Source organism: Pristis pectinata, chromosome 14, assembly GCF_009764475.1.
Source record: "Pristis pectinata isolate sPriPec2 chromosome 14, sPriPec2.1.pri, whole genome shotgun sequence".
Taxonomy (NCBI): domain Eukaryota; kingdom Metazoa; phylum Chordata; class Chondrichthyes; order Rhinopristiformes; family Pristidae; genus Pristis; species Pristis pectinata.
The window spans coordinates 48,766,856-48,782,975 of NC_067418.1; the positions used below are offsets into that span (position 1 = coordinate 48,766,856).

At 44.8% G+C, this 16,120-nt stretch overlaps 1 protein-coding gene across 1 annotated transcript in view; it reads left to right on the plus strand.

Annotated features, from left to right (window-relative positions):
* LOC127577689 (oxysterols receptor LXR-alpha-like) overlaps positions 1–16,120 on the plus strand; it is an 88,890-nt gene that overhangs the window by 34,891 nt on the left and 37,879 nt on the right. The window contains 1 exon segment of the mRNA XM_052029125.1: positions 23–217. The gene's annotated coding sequence lies outside the window, so the exon portion shown is untranslated.

Here is a 16,120-nt window from a genome sequence, read left to right on the forward strand (position 1 = left end):
GGTTTTTTTTTTCTCTTTCTAGCGTTCGGGACAGCGGCGAGTGACTGCGCAGGCGTGTGACGTCACCCGGAAGCGCGCGGGCGATTTAAAAAGCAGACGAGCATATCCAGCGGGCAGCGTCCGAGCGGGCAGCGGAGTGAGAGGGAGCAGAGTGGGTTCGGCTTTGGCTCAACGGGCTTCGGCGAGAGCGGGAAAGAGGCGAGATTATAGAGAGAGGGTAAGTTATTAGTTTAGTTTAGTTGTTGAGCTCAGTGATATTCAGCAGTATGCATCTGGGATTAGTGTTGTGTTTGGAATGTCAGATGTGGGGCCCCTGGGAGACGACCAGACTCCCTGATAACTACATCTGCGCAAAGTGCACCGAGATGCGGCTCCTCAAGGAACGGATTGAGAGTCTGGAGCAGCAGCTGGATGACCTTCGGTTGGTTAGGGAGAGCGAGCAGGAGATAGACAGGAGTTATAAAGAATATGTAGACAGCACCTAAGTGGCGGTCCCCCTCAAAAACGGATATCTCATTTTAGATTCGGTTGGAGAGGATGACTTCATAGAGGAAGACCTCAGCAGCCAGGACCTTGGCACCGTGTCTGGTACTGTGGTCCAGCAGAGGAAGAGACATGCAGTGGTTATTGGGGATTCGATAGTAAGGGGTACGGATAGCAGATTCTGCGATAGCGATAATGAGTCTCGGATGGTGTGTTGCCTCCCTGGTGCCAGGGTACGGGATATCACAGACCGTGTCGAGAATATTCTGAGAGGGGAGGGTGAGCAGCCAGAAATCTTGGTACATGTAGGTACCAATGATGTAGGTAGAAAAAGAGAAGAGGTCCTGAAGGAGGAATACAAGGCATTAGGGAGAAGGTTGAAAAGTAGGACCTCAAGGGTAGTAATCTCAGGACTACTACCCATGCCGCGTGTCAATGACAGGAAGAATAGAAAGCTCTGGCAGTTAAATGCGTGGCTGAGTGACTGGTGCAAGGGGCAGGGCTTCAGATTCTTGGATACCTGGGACCTTTTTTGGGGGAGGCAAGACCTATTTGCTAAGGATGGGTTGCACCTAAACTCCAAAGGGTCCAATATCCTGGCAGGAATGTTTAATTTAGTTGTAGGGGAGGGTTTAAACTGATCTGGCAGGGGGATGGTAACCAGGATGCTAGGTTACAAGATGCTAAGGTGAGGGAGAAAGTGTATAGAAACGAATCCATTGAGGATGGCAAGAATGACAGGCAGGTGATAAGTCAGAATAATTTACTGAATAATAGAAGTACAACAAATCAGGATGTTAGGATACAGAATGTTAGGATCGGGGATGAGGATGTTAGGATACTGAATGTTAGGATAGGGGATGAGGTCTACACGAACATGTCTAAGATAGTAGGTAGCGAAGATAGTAAGAAGGATGGACAGGTAGAAAGTCAGGATAATCTGCTGAACAATAGAAGTACAATAAAATCAATAGCAGATACCAGTCTAAACGTACTATATTTAAATGCACGTAGCATCAGGAATAAAGTAGATGACCTAGTGGCACAACTACAGGTTAATAAATATGACATCGTTGCAATCACTGAGTCATGGCTTCATGATGGATGTGATTGGGAACTGAATGTCAAGGGGTATACAGTGTACAGGAAGGATAGGCGGGTAGGCAGAGGGGGAGGTGTGGCCATGATGGTTAGTAGCGATATAAAATCAATAGAAAGGAAGGACATTGGGTCAGAGGAGGTGGAATCCTTATGGGTGGAGCTAAGAAATAGCAAGGGTAAAAGGACAATAGTAGCAGTCATATATAGGCCCCCGAACAGCAGTCAGGAAGTGGACCATAAGTTGCAGATTGAGATAGAAAAAGCGTGCCAGAGTGACAATGTGAAGATAATTATGGGGGATTTTAACATGAAGGTGGACTGGGAAATCCAGCAAGGCGGTAGAACTCGGGAGAGTGAGTTTGTGGAATGTCTAAGGGATGTTTTTCTGGAGCAACTTATTGAGGAGCCCACCAGGGGATCAGCTGTTTTGGATTGGGTGCTGTGTAGTGAACCCGAGGTGATTAGGGAACTAAAGGTAAAGGAACCACTGGGAACAAGTGATCACAATATGATTGAGTTTAGTTTCAAGTTTGAGAAGGAGAAGCTGATAACTGGTGTATCGATATTTCAGTGGAATAAGGGAAATTACAAAGGTATGAGAGAAGAGTTGGCCCAAATTGATTGGAGGAGTAAGTTAGCTGGAGGGACGGCAGAGGAGAAATGGAAGAAATTTCTACAGGAAATAAGGAAAATGCAGGATAGATATATTCCAAGAAAAAAGAAGGTTTTGAATGGAAAAAAGGCAAAGATGTGGATAACGAGGGAGGTGAAGGATAAAATAAAAGCAAAAGGGGCGGCGTACAAAGTAGCAAAAATTAGTGGGAAAACAGAAGATTGGAAAGTTTTTAAAAATCTGCAGAGAGAAACTAAGAAGGTCATTAGGAAAGCAAAGATGAGTTACGAAAGGAAGCTGGCGGACAACATTCGGAAGGATTCTAAGAGTTTTTTTAAATACATAAGGAATAAAAGAGAGACACGGGTTGACATAGGACCAATTGATAACGGTGCAGGAGGTATTATAATGGACGATAGTGAGATGGCAAGGGAATTGAATGAATATTTTGCATCGGTCTTCACCGTGGAGGACATAAGCAATGTGCCCGTTAGTCAGGAGTCTCACGAATTGGAACTGAGTTCAGTTGAGATTAATAGGGAGAAGGTGCTAGGAAAACTAAATGGGCTAAAGACTGATAAGTCTCCCGGACCGGATGAGGTGCATCCCCGGGTTCTGAAGGAGGTGGCTGTAGAGATAGCGGAGGCATTGGCGATTATTTTTCAGGAATCGATAGATTCTGGCATGGTTCCGGAGGACTGGAGGGTAGCGAATGTAGTTCCGTTGTATAAGAAAGGTGGGAGGCAGCACAAAGGCAATTACAGACCTATTAGTCTGACGTCAGTGGTGGGAAAATTATTGGAATCTATCCTCAAGGAGGAGGTTACCGAATACCTAGAGGCGCAAGGCAAGATTGGACCTAGTCAACATGGTTTTGTGAAGGGGAGGTCCTGTCTGACCAACCTATTGGAGTTTTTTGAAGAAATCACAGGTAGGGTGGATAAGGGAGAGGCGGTAGACGTTGTGTATTTAGACTTTCAAAAGGCCTTCGATAAGGTGCCTCACAAGAGACTGATTAATAAGATGAGAGGTCATGGAATTATGGGTAGGATAGCAGAATGGGTGGAGAATTGGCTGGTTGGCAGGAAGCAAAGGGTGGAAATAAAAGGATCTCGTTCTGGCTGGTTACCGGTTACTAGTGGTGTGCCGCAGGGGTCGGTGTTGGGGCCGCTCCTTTTTACCTTGTACATCAATGATTTGGATGATGGAATAAATGGTTGTGTGGCTAAGTTTGCGGATGACACCAAGATAAGTGGAGGAGTAGGGAGCATAGAGGAAATAGAAAGGATGCAGAGGGACCTAGACAGTTTAGGAGAATGGGCAAGGAAATGGCAGATGAGATTCAATGTTGAGAAATGTGCAGTTGTACACTTTGGAAGCAGAAATAAGCGGGTAGATTATTATCTAGAAGGAGAGAAGATTGATAGTACGGTAGTACAAAGGGACTTGGGGGTACTCGTACAAGATACCTTAAAAGTTAACCACCAGGTTGGATCGGTGGTTAAGAAAGCGAATGCTATGTTGGCATTCATCTCGAGAGGTATAGTGTATAAAAGTAAGGAAGTGTTGATGAGGCTCTACGGGGCACTAGTGAGGCCTCATTTGGAATACTGTGCGCAGTTTTGGGCCCCACATCTTAGGAAGGATGTGCTGACGTTGGAGAGGGTTCAGAGGAGATTTACGAGAATGATTCCAGGAATGAAAGGGCTTAAGTATGATGAGCGTTTGTCGGCTCTTGGACTGTACTCACTGGAGTACAGAAGGATGAGAGGGGACCTCGTAGTGACATTTAAAATGTTGACAGGTAAGGATAGAGTAGATGTGGCTAGGCTGTTTCCCTTGGTGGGCGAGTCCAGGACCATAGGGCACAATCTTAGAATTAGAGGGTACAGTTTCAAGACAGAGATGAGGAGAAATTTCTTTACCCAGAGGGTGGTGAAATTGTGGAACTCCTTGCCACGCACAGCAGTGGAGGCCAGATCAGTGGGGGTGTTCAAGAAGGAGATAGACAGATATCTAAATAGTCAGGGTATCAAGGGATATGGGGATAAGGCTGGAAAATGGGATTAGAATCGTTTTTTTTTCTCTTTTCTTTTTTCTTTTTTTCCCACCCCATTTCTTTTTCCCTTTTCCTTGGAGCAGACTCGATGGGCCGAATGGCCTGCTTCTGCTCCCTTGTCTTGTGATCTTGTGATCTTGTAACCGCTACACTACTGTGCCTGCCAAAAGGTGAGGTCATTCACCATTTTATAGAAAGAAAATAGAAGATAGTGTTTTTTACATGATGAGAGATTGAAAGGTCTTGGTGTTCAGAGAGACCTGGATGTCCCCGCATGCGAAACACTGAAAGTTAACATGCAGGTACGGCAAGCAATTAGAAAGCAAGTGGTATGTTGGCCTTTTTGGCTAGAAGATTGGAGTACAAGAGTAAAGACATCTTGCTGAACTTACACAGGGCCAAGATGAGACTACACCTGGACACTGTGTACAGGTCTGGTCTCCCTACCGAAGGGAGAACTACCATCTTCTTCTTGGGCAGTTCCTCGGGATTAAAAATGACTTGCTTCCACTCCGCTTCTGCGTGGCTGATGAGGCCAATGTGGAAATTGAACCCACTGTGTGGGTTTCCTCCGGGTGCTCAGCTTCCGTATGAGTGACAATAATAAACCAAAACCAAAAAAAAAACCAAAACCGAAACATCTCAAAGACATGCGGATTGGCCGCTGTAAGTTGCCCCCAGTGTGGGTGAGAGGTAGAACTTGGGGGAAGTGAAAATGTGGGGAGAATAAAAAAAATCTGCTTAATGTCAGATTAGTGTAAATGGGCATCTGATGGTCCGTACACACTCAGAAGGCCAAAGGGCCTGTTTCTGTGTGGTATCTCCTTATGACTCTGTATTGTTCTGATCCAAAATATCCATCAGTGCACTTAACTGCAAGTGTTGGTCAGTAATGAACATCGATAAGATCTGAGATGGAAAGTGCTACTTACCATGATAGTAGTGAGCCTTTGAAAGTAATTCAAGATGCAACAGTGATGACCATTTCAGCCACCAAGTACCCATCTATACTAATCCCATTCACACATGCATCATAAGTGAAGTCAGTTTCCCGTTTGTAATTCTACAAGGCATCTCCATGATGAGGATATTGATTTATTAAATAATTTTATTTTCTCTAGAAAGCCTATTGCAATGTCTGGCTGTCTGTGAACAAAAGCGGGAGGTTTGGTCTGCTGTGTATCGGAGGAGCCTGCACCCATTTTAAGCTGTCATTTACTTGGAAACTGGCATGGGACTTCTGTTATTGAAGGCCTGGACTGAGTGCTTCCTTGCCCTTCCTTCAGCTTCTCCTCATTATCCTGATGGTGTTATTCACCCTGATCCTCCTGGTGCCCTGCCTGCCCAATCTCCCCTTGCTCCATCTCAGCGGGCAATGGTTGTTTGCCTAATGCCCAAAGTACTCTGTAGATAAAGGAAAACTGGTGGATGTACTATGCCTAGATTTCCAGAAGGCATTTGATAAGGCACCACAACAAAGTTTTAGCAGAATATAAAAGCTCAGGCTGTAAGATGTTGGTGTGGATGGCAGATTGGCTGGTGAACAGGAAACAGAATAGGCATAAATGGGTCTTTTTCTGGGTGGCAAGATTTATTAAGTGGTTTTCCACAAAGATTGGTACTGGGGCTTCAACTTTTAACAATTTGTACAATTGCTAAATTTGCTGATGGCAAAAAGATACGTAGGAAATTAAGTTGTGATGAGGACACAAGGAAGCTAAAATGGATATGGAGAGCTTACGAGGGTGGAGAAAGTGGTGCATAATGTAGGAAAATGTGAAATTATCCATTTTGATGGGAATAAAACAAAAACGTATTATCTAAATGGTGAGAGATTGCAGAGCTCTGAGATGCAGAGGCATCTGAGTATCTTGGTGCCTGATTTGCAAAAGGCCAGTATTCAGGTACTGCAGTTTACTACTTGGAGTACTACTGAAAGCTAACAGGATGGTATTGTTTATTATGAGGGGAACTGAATACAAAGGTAAGTAGGTTATACTTCAGTTATGTAAGACGTTATCCAGAATACTGAGTATATTATTGGTCTTATTAAATGACAGATGTTAGTTCTTCAGAGCTGTTCAGAGATTTACTAGGTACAGGAGCCTGAAGACCCACACTCAATATTTCAGGAACAGCTTTTTCCCCTCCACCATCAAATTTCTGAACAGTCCGTGAACACAACCTCGTTATTCCTCTTTTACACTATTTATTTACTTCTGTAACTTATAGTAGTTTTTATATCTATGTCTTGCAGTCTGCAAGACAACAAATTTCACGACATATGTCAGTGACAACAAACCTGATTCTGATTCTGAATATCTGGAATGAGCAGGTTATCCAACGAGGCAACGGTTAGACAGGGTAGGATTGTATCTGCAGGAGTTTAGAAGATCGAGCGGGGACTTGACTGAAACACAAGATCCTGATGGGTCTCACTAGGGTACATGCGGCGAGATTGTTTCCATTTGTGGGAGAATCTAAAACCAGGGGTCACTATTTACAAGTAGGAGGTCTCCTATTTAAGGAGAAATTCTTCCTCGCTGAGAGCCACGAGCCTTTGGAATGCTTTTCCTCATAGTGTGGTGGAAGCTGGTTATTTGAATGTTTTTGATGCAGAGGTAGATTCTTGAAAACCTGGGGGTGCGGGGGGGGGGGGGCGGTGGTAGTGAAAGGTTGCTGAGAGTAGACTGGAATGTGGGGCTTACAGTCAGATCAGCCACGACCTTGTTAAGTATCAGAATGGGCCGAGTGGCCTCCAGCTCCTTAATTGTATGTTGTATTATGCAGATCATAACAATGAAAGACACTGGCTGGTGAATATGGAATGTACTGTCAGTATGGTGCAGCCCTTTCTGGTCTTCAGTAAGTCCCTGGTATTGGGTTGGACTGTCATATAGCACTGCCCAGCTGGTATGTTCGCAGCTCTGAGGGGAGCAGGCAGTGATCTGATATGGGGAGTGCTCTTGTTCTCCAAAATCCTTCCTCTGGGACAGGGTGGTCCCTGAAAGATAAGATGGTAGCTGTAACTGGCCATGAGTGAATACACTGTGTGAGCTACCAGTCTCGCTGGAATTGATCATTATGAAGGTGCTCTGATGGCCAACCACCAAGTGGACATGGAGAGAATGCACTCCCTCCCTGTGGGTGAACATCTGTGGATTGAGAATGGTCACTGTAATGTCCACACGTGTACATTATACGCACCTTGGGGAGCTTGCTGTGGCAGCAGATCTCCGATCCCAGTCAGCCTGCCCCTGTAGCCTGAAGAAGTAGATGTCTTCTGGAGTAAGTGTCAGTGGTCTTCCTCATACAGTCGTGAGCAGCTACAAGGATACAACTGCGTAAATCGGCATTTGTGGCCGGGACTGATTCCTGAGGCTAAGAGTGAGGGCAACCTTGACTTCAACAGTGAGAGCAGGCCATGCACATGTACGAGCTTGTGCCTGAGGTTCTACAATGACACAGATCTCAATGATGACTGCCTTGTGTAAGTGCAACCTATGTAGATACTGCCCCTCATTGAAAACTAGATAAGGACCTGGCCCTCCATTCTGGATGGTGAGGTCTTTGTTGATGTGCCTGCTCATACTCGTTGCCCATGGATACATCCATTGAGATGAGAGGTGGATCTGGACAAATACCATCATGTTAGTTACAGTAAAGTGTTTGTATATGCAAAGAGGACTCAGTCTCCAGCGTGAGCAGCACTAAGTGTACACTTATTGAGTGGGGTGCAGCAGTCTGGCTATGAACAGGGGTCGTTAACCAGTGATGTTTCTGAGCAAGCCGTAAAAGCTGGGTAGTCTGCAAGTGAGCGACAGTTTACGTTTTTCACACTAACATGGTAGAAAATATTACTGATGACAAATTCTGTCGGGGTTGCACTATTGGGGGAGCTTCACACCAAAAGACAGTGCTGGTGAACATGGCAATCTTGTCAGAAAACAAGAGGATTTCACCAACAGGTGCTAAGGTACCCAGAAATGTGTGCAGAATTGCTTTATTAATATGATTTGGAACAACACTATGTTTTTTCCTCCCCCAGGGTTGTGTGATCAAGTGTCAGACGTGCTTTGTGAAAATGAGCAGGAGCACTGGTAATGCACCGGATTGGAAATGAAGTGTCAGAGTCTTCCTGCCTCCTTGGTGGGTGGCTCTGAGAAAGTCTTTGTCGTGAGAAATTGAATGGTCACTGGTGGAAAGGGGAAGTAACGGCAGGACCTACTGGATGTTTGGGAGACTGGGGATTGGCTAATGAGGTGTCAGGAAGCATGTGGTACGTGAGGGTGATGTGCAGATGACCAGTTTCATTTCTGCTGTCAGATGTTCCTTTCGCCTGCTGTATGTGGATATATAGAAAAGCTTCTTGGTGTTTGATAGACAGCTTGGAGACTTGGACTGACTTCCCAACACCAGAAAGGAGAAGTTTGATGTGTAAGTTTAGCCAACGCCCTGATTAGAGGGAAGCTGCCCCCAAGTGCCTGAGCAAAGCCCTGTGACCACTTATTTTGGAGCTACTGACACTTATTTCCTTCTCTTTGATCTTTATGCTGTGCTCCGGCTACTGCTGTTACAGGGTGGATAATTGTAGTCTGTGAAACGTTACAGGAACCTTACCACCGACACAGGCAGGTAGAACAGTGGGGTGAAGGAGACACAGGCATCATCAACAATAGCAGCTCAGCGAAAATAATGTATTGACCTGTGAAATTTCAATCTCCTTTAATCCTGGAGTAATCGAATGATACAACTTTGAAGGAGGGCATTTGATGCAGCCTGCTAGCACCAGTTCATTTAAAGGGGCTGTTTAATTAGGCTCACATTGCTGCAGGGCCCAACTTCAGAATAATACCACTTTGGTTATGGGAAAGATCGCTTAGGAAGTGAAGTCCATAGTGCTGCCTTATTTTTTTTTGAGAGAAACATTTAGATTAAGGGGCAAATGGATTACTGAGGATTGTGTGCTACCTACAGGTTAATAGAAGGAAAAAACAATTAGCCCTCGTAATGCTGATCACAGAACTATTGGATTGCCATAAGAACTCCATATGGTTCACTAATGCCCAACGGAAGACAAGATCTGCCATCCTTATAGAGTCTGGCCTATGTGTGTGTGACGCCAGACCCACCAAATGTGGTTGACTGACTCTTAAGTGTCCTCTGAAGTGGTCCACCAAGGCAGTTGGGGATGGACAGTAAATGCTGGACTTGCCAGCAACACCCACATCCTGAAGAAAAATAGAATAATTAAATGAAATGCTCCTGTGGTGCTATCTGCTTGCCTTCAGAACATGGAGCTTCTCGTGAATCACTGCCCTTTTTAAGCATTATGCAATTGAAAGTCGATGTTTTTCTGTGGAAGTGTCAAACCCTTGGCCGTTCTGTTAGGAACAATGTGGCTCAGAATTCATCCTGATACGACGCTTGCTTGGCGCGTCAGACGTTTGATGCGTAGAATGGGGAGAGTAATGCCACTCATCGCGCAGTGTTTGTTTACAGTGTTGCCAGGATAAATTAGGTCACTGTTTTTCTCTGCTTCAAACAAGTTGTGAGCCAGTCAAAAGGAAGCATGTTCTCATAGCTCCCCATTCACTGAAGCTTGTGAATTAAAGGGCCATGCACACAAATGATTCACCCTTCTGCAGCCTGCTGCACAATGCACTGGAAGCTACCTTCGGATCTGGAGCTTGCTACCACTGAGTAGCGTGACTTTGGGCTCAGTGCACAGCCACATCTACACACCAACTCTCGTCAAGGTGTTTTTGGGTGTGGTGCATGAGATAATGTTCCTGGGGAGAAATGTCAGAAACATTACAGCAATACTTGATGACCCTGAGGGACAGGCGATTGAGCAGTGGTGGTGGGGGACAAAAAGACTCGTGTCTGCTTATTGTAACCTCCAAGAGCATTCAGTGTGCAGCACCTCCATCTCCAGCTCTGAAAGGCATCCTGCTGGAGATGGAGCTCCAGCCACATACCCATGCCTTGCAGTTCCAGTCAGAGACATCAAGATCACCGTCACCCTGAACTTGCTAACTTCTTGATCATCCTGGACAGTGGAGGCTGGTTTATGCCGCGTATCCCAGTTTGCCATGCATTCCAGCACTGGAGAAGTCACTGATGGGCGGAGGATTTTGTTAACTCTTCCATGAGCAGATGCTATTAGTGGGTAAAAGGATTGCAGGACTGCTGAGGTGTTTTTGGTTTGCCTTCAGAACCTGGAGCTCTTCTTGGATCACAGAACTCTTGGTAGATCATGAGGAAAAATGATTAAGGCCTGCAAGTTCACAAGACTCTTTTATTCTTAGGAAATATGCATTGCCTATAACGTTTCATCTGCCACTCCTAATGGAAGGCTTGACCTTGGGGGTTAAGGCTTCTGGCTCTGTCTACTGTAAGTTCAGTGGTCCATCAACTGTGGGACAACCAAGAGAGCTGAAATGATTGCCATCAAGGTCTTTGAGATGTGATTCTGGTCTTTACACTGCTCCAGGGCACCTCTAGAGAGGGCCGTTACCTGCTGCCCCCGTGCAGCCTCGCCACCAGGAGGATGTGTAGTCTTTGTCCAAGGTGTTCAAGCAAAAGGAGTAGAAGGCCAAGCCGGGGAGGGACAGGGGCAGCAGGTAGAGAGGAGGAAGAGCTTTGCAGATAGTGGTGGAGTGGCTCTTTTTTTTTTGGACAGGCTTTCAGGACTAACCTGATTGCCAGTTTCCTTGAGGATCCTACTCCATGGGCTTCATGGTCAGGATGATAATAAATGGTGAAATGCAGGCCGCACCCACGTTACCTGCCTTTAGTGTTCCGTTGCCAAGATCCCATTGTGGGAGTTAACTACTTGACTCCCACTCTGCACCTCTGCAGTAAACATCAGTTATAGTTGTTTCTGAAAGTCTGGATAACTGGCTGTCAGGCACAGGTAAGGGTATTAGAACATAGAGCACTACAGCACAGTACAGGCCCTTCGCCCTACAATGTTTTGCCGACATTTTATCCTGCTCTGAGATCTATCTAAGCCTTCCCTCTCACATAGTCCCCCATTTCTCTATCATTCATCTGTCTATCTAAGAGTCTCTTACATGTCCCTAATGTATCTGCCCCCACAACCTCTGCTGGCAGTGCGTTCCACTCTCTGTGTAAAGAAAAAAACTTACCCCTGACATCCCCCTTGTACCTTCCTCCAATCACCTTAAAATTATGTCCCTTTGTGTTAGCCATTGTCGCCCTGGGAAAAAGTCTCTGACTGTCCACTCGATCTATGCCTCTTATCATCTTGTACACTGCTATCAAGTCACCTCTCATTATCCTCCTCTCCAAAGAGAAAAGCCCCAGCTCACTCAACCTATCCTCATAAGACATGCTCTCCAATCCAGGCAACATCCTGGTAAATTTCCTCTGCACCCTCTCTAAAGCTTCCACATCCTTCCTCTAATGAGGCGACCAGAACTGAACACAATACTCCAAGTTTGGTCTAAGCAGAGTTCTATAGAGCTGCAACATCACCTCGTGGTTCTTGAACTCATGGTAACAATGTCAACATCGGAACAGGCGAGTTCTTGGGCTATATAGGTGTGCAAATCTTCTGTCCCTGCTGGGGTTGCTCTGGAAACCTCATTTCACCGTAACAGTGGGTGATCCCATTGTTTACAGTAAACCGGCTGGGAAAGATGTGACACAGACTACGTTTGGGGTGATTTTCCTGGTCGGCAGAGCATGCCCCAAAGAGAGGTACTCCGTCAGAGTTACAGCTGCCAAATCACACACCTGTCTCCTGCAAGTGCTAGGAGACAATATTATAGCTGTTGCTTTTATATCAGATCAGGAGAGGAGCTTCCAGAATCACAGCCCTGCTCCTGTCACCAATAGCTGTTCACCAAATGGCTTTTCATATGCCATAGTTAGGAAAGCAACAGTGTATGTGCCGTGTGTTCTTCTAATATGATTTGCTCCCTGAAAGTGGCAACACCGGTAGAGAGAACAGTAAAGAAGGCGTACAGAATACTTGCCTCCATCAGTCAAGTTATTGAGTATAAAAGTCAGGAATTCATGTTGCAGCTGTATAAAACTTTGGTCAGGGCACATTTGGAGTACTGTGTGCCGTTCTGGTCACCCCATTACAGGAAGGACATGGAGGCTTTGGAGAGGGTGCAGAAGAAGTTCACCAGGACGCTGTCTGCTTTAAAATATATTATTTATAAGGAGAGGTTGGACAAACTTCGGTTGTTTGTTCTGGAGCGTCGGAGGCTGAGGGAAGACCTGAAAGTAGTATATAAAATTATAAGTGGCAGAGATAGGGTAGAGTCTTTTTCCCAGGGTGGAAATATTAAATACTAGAGAACGTACCTCTAAGGTGAGAAGGGGGAAGCTTAGAGGAGATTTACAAGGCAAGCTATTTACACAGAGTGTGGTAGGTACCTGGAAAACATGCTGCTAAGGGAGCTGGTGAAAGCAATATGATAACAATGTTTAAGACTCCTTTAGACAGGGACATGAACAGGCAGGGAATGGAGGGAAATAGACCGTGTGCAGGCAGGTGGGATTAGTTTGGATTGGCATTATGGTTGGCACAGACATCGGAGGCCAAAGGACCTGTTCTGGTGCCGTATTGTTCTATACTCTATTGCACACCAACTTAAGATAAGATATCTTTCTTTCTTTCTTTTTCAATATTTTTATTAATTCCAAATAAAAAGTACAAAGTACATGAAACAAAGGAAAAAAACCAAAATGTTACAAAATAGATTGTATTGAATCACGTTAAAAATCACAATGCTTCATATTAATAAATAAAAATGAAAACTAATTACTATTGATAAGTTGGAATAATTTTATTATAAAAAAAATCTAACCCCACAACCAAAACCAAAGCTGTTTAGTAACTTCCTAAAGACATAGTAGTATTGGCCAACATCTGTACTTTAAGCGCCGAATCAGTGGTTTTGAAAGTAGTTCAAAAAAGTCCCCATAATATTTGGAAGTTCAGAATAGATCCAGAAATAGAACAACGGATCTTCTCTAAATTTAGATATGACATAACATCCCGTAACCATTGAGCATGAGTGAGGGGAGTAGTTTCCTTCCATTTAAGCAATACGGCCGTCCTGGCTATAAGAGAAATGGAGGCCAATATGTGTAAGTCAGAAGTCTCCGGAATTATATCTTTTTCTCCAACAATCCCGAATAATGCAGTTAAAGGATTTGGCTTAAAATTTATTTTAAAAAGTACGGAAAAGGTTTGAAGTACCTCTATCCAGTATTTTTCCAGACTCAGACATGACCAAAACATATGAATTAAAGAAGCCTCAGCTTTATTGCATTTATCACAATAAGGAGATATATCTGAATAGAAACGCAATAACTTGTCTTTGGACAGGTGAACTCTATGAACCACTTTAAATTGAAGGAGAGAGTGACGCGCACATAATGATGAAGTATTAACCAGTTTAAAAATTTGATTCCAAGTTTCCTCAGAAATTGAAATCTGCAGATCACGTTCCCAAGCATTTTTAATTTTGTCTAAAGGGACCTTATTCGTTCCTGATAATCTACCATAAATCTTAGATATTGAAGCTTCATAAAAAGGCTTCAAATTAAAAGATCTCTTTATTAGTCACATGTACATCGAAATGCACAGTGAAATGCATCTTTTGCATAGAGTGTTCTGGGGGCAGCCCGCAAGTGTCGCCACGCTTCTGGCGCCAACATGGCACGCCCACAACTTCCTAACCCGTACATCATTGGAATGTTGGAGGAAACCGGAGCACCCGGAGGAAACCCACACAGACACGGGGAGAACGTACAAACTCCTTACAGACAACGGCGGGAATTGAACCCGGGTCGCTGGCGCTGTAAAGCATTAAGCTAACCGCTACATTACCATGCCTGTTAAACAGGAGAGAATGAGTCTTGGCCCTATGACAGGGAGGATTGGAGACCGTAGTCTGCGGCATTTCTTGCCTACCTTCACAGCTGCTGAAGGTGAAAATTTTCACTTCTGCATTTTGCGGCACATTTTCCAGTAGTCCATCGGCTTTCACAGCTGTTGAGCTATCTGCACGCGTAGACCCTGCTGTACTTCACTCTGTCAAGTTGCCCACTACACCCATATACCCAATTCTCGGGTTCCATCAAGCGCCACCAATATCAGTCAGGAGGAGAAGCGCCCTCCTCCTGTCTGTTGCTGGAGGCACTTGTCTTCACTGAGATATTGTGATCAAATCTTCCTTTAAGGGCAGCAGGGATAAGCTGTTGAGCCTTACATCAGTGGTAGGGAAATTATTGGAGAAATTCCAAAGGGATAGGATTTTATATACATTTGGAAAGACAGGGGCCGATCCATAAAAGTCACTTTGCGTTTGTGTAGGGGAAGTCCTGCCTCACTAATTTGAGTTGTAAAAGTCGACCCGCGCTCTGTAATAAATCAGACAACAGCAGAACCAAAGAACTTACGATCAATGCTTTATTAATTTAACGTTAGCGGGAGTGGGGGATACAGAGAAAGAGGAAACAGTGTAACCCGAGCTCTGTACTGACCCCACTCAAAGCTGCCTTGGCTAGTGTGCGTCTTTTATACCCACTTTGTGAGAAACCTTTGTGGGAAGTTGCGCTCACTACAGTAATTGCTTATAGTAAGCTTTAGCAAAACAAGATATGTCTATGTCTTCCTTACCCATACCTGGCCCTCACTTTCAGCCATAACTATAACCACCCCATGGCTGAGGTAATTCTTTACCATGGGAAGAAGCTGACAATGAGAAGCATACCATTAACTCTTACACTGCCAGTCGTTAACCCTTGCATTCCCAGCTATCTTTTACAGAATTTTTTGAGAAGATAACCAGGAAGAATAGACAACGGCTACCGCGCTGCCTTTATGGACTTCAGTGAGGCATTTGACGAGTTCCCACATGGTAGGCTGGTCCAGAAGGTTAAGGCACGTGGAGTCCAAAGTGAGCTGGCTAATTGGATCCAAAATTGACTTGGTGACAGGAGGCAGAGGGTAGTTAGTGGTGGCAGCATGCTTTTCTGATTGGAAGTCCGTGATCAATGCAGGGATCGGTGTTGGGCCCCTTGTGATTTGTGGTATGTATCAATGACTTGGTTGTGAGGGTAGGAGGAATAAGTGGCAAGTTTTCAGGTACCACAAAAGTTGGTGGTGTTGTGGACGGTGGGGAAGGTTGTTTAAGGCCACAGCAGGATATGGATCAGGTGGAAAGTTAGGCGGAGCATTGGAAGATGGAATTTAGTCCCAATAAGTGCAAGGTGATGCATATTGGGAAGTCAAAAAGGGGTAGGACATTTACAGTGAATGGTAGGGTGCTAAGGAATGTTGATGATAGAGAGACCTGGGGTTCAAGTCCATTGTTCCATGAAAGTGGCAACACAGATGAATAAGGTGGTGAAGATGGTGCATGGCATGCTTGCCTTCATAGGTTAGGGCGCAGAGTATAAAAATTGGGACATTATATTGCAACTTTACAAAACTGGTTATTCTGTATTTGGAGTATCCTGTACATCTCTGGTCAGCACACTATAGGAAGGAGGTAATTGCGCTGAAGAGAGTGCAGAGGAGATTCACCAGGATGTTGCCTGGATTGGAGGATCTTAGTTCTGGGGAGAGATTTGGATAGATTGGGTTTGTTTACCCAGGAGTAAAGGAGGCTGGGGAGTGACCTGACAGAAGTATAGAAAATTGTAAGAGGCATAGAGAGGTAAATAATCAGTATCTTTTTAAGGTGAGAGGGAGGAGTTTTAAAGGGGATCTGAGGGGAAAGTTTTTTTTACTTGGAGAATGGTTGACATCTGGAACTCACTGGCAGAGGAGGTGATGGGATCAGATACATCACTGCGTTTAAGAGATATTC